Here is a 5,239-nt window from a genome sequence, read left to right as displayed (position 1 = left end):
GTACATGTAGAATTTGCATCAATAACACTGTTATGTAGCCAGTGTTATAGTGGGCATCCCACAGTATAGTGATGAACTGCAAGTCTAATATTTTATGCATATGTATGCCATACAACCATTCATATACATTTTGACACCCTGACTGAACACAAAGCCGTATCGGTAGTGGACCGGGACAATTCTAACAACGAAAACGAGACCAGCGACGAAGGAGGAGGAGAAGGAAAAAGAGGAAGAGAGAGAGAGCGGAGGAAGGAAGGAGAAGGAGAGGAAGGAAGAGAGAGGAAGATAGAGGCCAGTCGGCGGAGGTCGAGGAGCCGCCGCACGAAGGAGGCGGAGGCTGGAGAGCTGCGGAAGAGGGGCTTCGTCTCCGGTCCCCTATTTCGCTCGAAGTAGAGGCCCGGAGGGGGGCCCCTTTACTTTTGTAGTTTTTAAATAAAAATCGGCAAGCGATTTTTAAGTGAAAGTCGGCAATTTGCCGATTTTCACTTAAAAATTGCAAAAGTAAATGGGGCTCCTTTCGTGCCCTATTTCGAACAAAACAGGAGACCGGAGGCGGAGCCCCTCCTCTGCCTCCCCATGCGGCGGCTCCGCGACCCTCCGCTGGCTCTCCGCCAACCTCTCTTGACCTCCTCCTTCTCTCTCTTTTTCTGTCTTCCGTTCTCCCTCTCCTCTGCCTCTTCTACTGTCTGTATAGGCCGACACGTCACGATATGGGTCCGTACCGACCCGTGCCACCGGGCAATTGGTCCGAGGCCCAGTACCGGCACAACTGACATTAGCTTCAAGTCTTTAGACCTTTTTTGTGTCACGTTATACTCTTATTGTCCATCATGATCGAGTTTCGCTTTAACTTTTATTGAAACTTTTGTCTTTCCATTAGTTGATACTTATCTTTGATGTCATTCCAATTAGCAATAGAATCTAAAATTTATTTGATTCCATGCTACCAAACAAATGATCATGTTTGACTTGAATCATTAATACAGCGATCCATAATCTAAGGTTGGTTTATATGGCCAAGTTGAGATTAAGGATATAAATTTCTATTCCCGACTGGCAAGACTAAGTTGGGGTATGGCAGGTTGCATGTGGTAATTAATGGCTACTTCCCAACAATAAAAGAGGTGTCTTTTATTTAGAGATGACTTGTATTAGAATATCATGCATGAAGCACATAATTTTCTCTAATCGGGAAGATTGCTTCCATATTAGGCATGTGCAGTAACTTCTCTATCATGGGTTGAAGTTTTGAAATCACATCATCATCATTATGAAATCAATTGTGCAAAAGCCTTATTTGAGGCTTGTCTCACCTCATACCTTAAGGCACGGCTCTCCAAAATTTGCATGAAACTTATGCATGTGATGTTCTAATGTAAGGTAAATGCAATTACGTAGGTCAAGTAAGGCATAAACCTTGTATTTTAAATAACACCCTGTCAGAGGAATATATTGTTGGTTCTGATTACAACTACAGAAGGAAACATATGGGTCTTATTTATATTGTTGCATGACATGCCGAGACTCAAATTTCAAATTCAGATTATGCATGATGTGCTGACATGCACAAACAAGTAAAGCTTATGCATATTTGCAATTTAACGATGTGCGGTCCCTAACAAATTTCAGTATTCAAGCTAACACAATATCCACATCGAGTATCTTCTTGTTTTTACATTATTTTTCTTAGCGATCCAAACATGATAGTAAAAACATGAGGCTTATTGATGCAGCACAAGTGCGGGAAAAGAGGAGAAGAAGGAAGAACAAGAGAGGGAGAAGGAAGAAGAGGTTTTGGGATGCAGGAGGAAGAGAAGGGGAGGAGGAGGAAGAAGAAGAATAAGATGTGGGGGAAAAGAAAGTTCTTAATCATTCATTCATTAAAACCCTAATCATGAAAATAGTTCCCTATATATAGGGCCAAATAAACACAATTAACATAAAACCCCCTTACACAAAAATAACTCCTAATAAGCCCACAAATAACACAAATAAGCCCTAAAATGCAAACAAGTCCAGAAATAAAAATAAAATAAATATGCAAATAAACGGGTCTGACTCAATCCGGGGGCTCAGGATCATCTGGATGAAGGGCTCTGATGTCCCCATCAACTCCTCCTGGATGAGAAAAACTCGACCCCGTCGAGTACATGTCTGGTCGGCTGTCGTACTGCTCCAGAAGATCGGGGTCAAGGCGCTGCAACTGTGCTCTGTAAATCCACATCACATCAGACTTTGGTCGACCTTTCCACCGAACAAGGTAATGTTGGTAACCACCGTTCCTGGTTGAAATAACCTGCTCATCCAATATATGTTCTATTTGTTCTCTGCGTGCATTAAATTTGGGAGGTGGTGGCTCAACAGCAGGTAATAGGTCAAGGTGTCCAACATGGGCAGGTATATCAAATAAGGGGTCAGAAGGCATGAATATTATCTTTTTGTATGGAACTAAATCTTCAATATTAAATGTCGCACTAATCACATAATCATCAGGAAGATCCACAACATATGCATTCGAACTAATTTTCTTTAAGATTTTAAACGGTTCTGCACTACAAGTTTGCAATTTCTTAAACGTATCTAAAGAAAATCGTTCAAGCCTAATTCTTATCATGACGTAATCTTTTTCACTTAACTCTTTATAACGTCTATGTAAATCAGCAAGAAATTTATATTTTAAGTTATTAAAATGACTACAATTGCTAATTTCTTGATGCAATGAATATGGATGTGATGCAATTGATTGTGCAGACTTAACGACTCTATACTGATGAGACATGAAAAATAAGTCTATGGGTTGCCTAGGTTTGTAATCATGCACCACTTCGAATGGACTCATACCTATGGACTTGTTAACCGAACTATGATATGCAAACTCAACTGTCGATAATATTAAATCCCAGGTCCTAGCATATGCATTTGGGTTGAGCCTATGATGTGGAAGGTTGGGCAGAAATACTCCGGAAATTAGATCAATTGCGTGTTGGATATCACGCATCGGAGAAAGTGCATCCAGAAGATCATCAGGGACTACATCATTAAACTCCTCTAGAAGGGAAACTACTATAGGGGAATGTTTAAGATTGGACTCCACATGGGTATCTTTAGCTACAAGTGCCAATTCAGGTGACTGGCTCTCAATATCTGTCACTACCTCTTCCACAGTAGTAATGTGAAGTGGCTTGGTTGTACTTAGATCAATAGTCTCCCTTTAGGAACCATTTTGGACAAAATCTAATTTTATAGGTTCGTCTTCAAAGTCTTCTTCATAGTCTTCTATATTTGGTTCATAGACTTCTTCGACATATTCGACCTCTTGGCTCCTAGCTTCTGGTTCAGTAATCAGGTAGGTCCTAATGGAATATTGGGATGCTATGTGGTCGAATTGTTGACACCTTGAGCATTAGGATTGGTGCCTAAGAAAATGGAGAAGGATTACAGGTGGTGCAACCAAACCGATTTTAGGTTGGGCTGCAACAGGGGTTAGCGGTGTAGGGGTCCTAGAATTTTGCATGAGCTCATGGATCTCTTGTGTGAATTCCTTGTATCCAGCCCGCATGGCAACGATCTGTTCCTTGATAGACCTCAAAATGTCGAAATTCATGGTAGCTACAGGGGTTTTAGGTTGACTGAGATAGTACTCCATATCACTACAGGTTGGCATGCAATGATGACACTGGGTGATGATCTGAAATGCAGTGTCACTAATGAAACCCTAATAACTATAATGTAGGACCAAATTTGATGCAGGACAACCTACTAATGCAATCTATTATGATTTTAGAAATCAGCTGTTGGGAACCCGCCCATGCCGCTGATATTTCAAAAAATTCAGATGGCAGCGGAATCGGCATAAGCGGGATCGACGTTTATCGCATGAACGTTGTTTCATGAACCGTTCGTAGTTAGATAAGAATTAAAACTTTTTAAACCTTTAGGAAGATCAGATCTTCACCTTGTGCGGGTAGATGATCACCGCAAACTGAAGTTCGTGGTCTAGGATGAAGGTTCGCTTGAAGCCGTTCAAGTGTCCGGCCTCTACGGGTATCCACACGAAGCAGTGATCCGATCAAAGCTCTCTTGTCTTCCCGGGGTGCTAGCTCCCTTGCAAAGACTTCTTTTGATGGCTGATTTCCTCTCTTTCAATCAACCCTTGATTGTGCTTGAGAGGAGGAAGAAGAAGGATGAAGAAGAGGAAGAAGAAGAATCCCCACGCAGCCTTCTTTCTTTTCCCTGCGTTGGAAGGAAGAAGGGAGGAAGAGGATGCCGCCAACACCTTTGGCTTTTATCTTCCTTGCTTGCGGCTGAACCAAGAGGAGAGGAGAGGGAGGCGTACGGCAAGGAGGAAGAGGACTTCTTCTATGCCCTAGGTGCCGCCCACAAGTCCCTTTTTATAGACATGTGGAGCTCCTAACATTTAGGAGTTCTTGATGTTTTTCCTAAGAGGGGGCGCCGTCTCTTCTCCCTTCTCCACGTGGAAAGGGGAGGGGCTTATCCCCTTCCTCATGGTAAACCCTAATCCATATTAGGTAGGGATTGGAATGCCCTAATGTGGTCAAGCCCTAATCCAATTAGGCTTAGCCCAAGGGTGACCAATTTGGATCCAATCTAGGTAAGTCCTAATCCAATTAGAACTTAAATCAATTTTGACTCAATTGAACTCTTCAATCCTAATCCAATTAGGAGTCTTATTGATTCATTAGATTAATAATTAATTGTGACTTAAGAAACCCTAATCCAAATTAGGACATATATAATTTTAGTCCTAATTCAATTAGGACTCTATTTGAATCCGAAGTCCTAATCCGATTAGGACTCTAGGAATCCTACTCCAAGTAGGAATCCAATTTTGATTCAAAACTCCTAATCTCATTAGGATTGCAGGAATCCTATTCTAAGTAGGAATCCCAGTCCTACTCCAACTAGGATTCCCAGTCCTAATCCAATTAGGACTCTAGGAATCCTACTCGAAGTAGGACTCTTGTTTCAAGTCCAATTAATTAATTCCCTTTGTTCCTTCTTCAACTGAATATCAATCGAATTGATTACTTGTGATTCATAATCACTTTTCAACCATCGGATCGGTCAATACTTCTAGTGTGTGTGACCTCATAGGTTCTACTCTGACTGGTAGTGAGATATATTGTGATCTCTATCACTATATCATTGAAAACTCCTTTCAATGGGTTGGAACGATTCCAACTCAACTCATTAGGGTTTATCGATCATCGAGATA

The sequence above is a fragment of the Phoenix dactylifera genome, unplaced genomic scaffold, assembly GCF_009389715.1.
Source record: "Phoenix dactylifera cultivar Barhee BC4 unplaced genomic scaffold, palm_55x_up_171113_PBpolish2nd_filt_p 000140F, whole genome shotgun sequence".
Classification (NCBI taxonomy): Eukaryota; Viridiplantae; Streptophyta; class Magnoliopsida; order Arecales; family Arecaceae; genus Phoenix; species Phoenix dactylifera.
The sequence above is the reverse complement of the archived record's forward strand: the minus strand, read 5'-3'. Positions refer to the sequence as shown.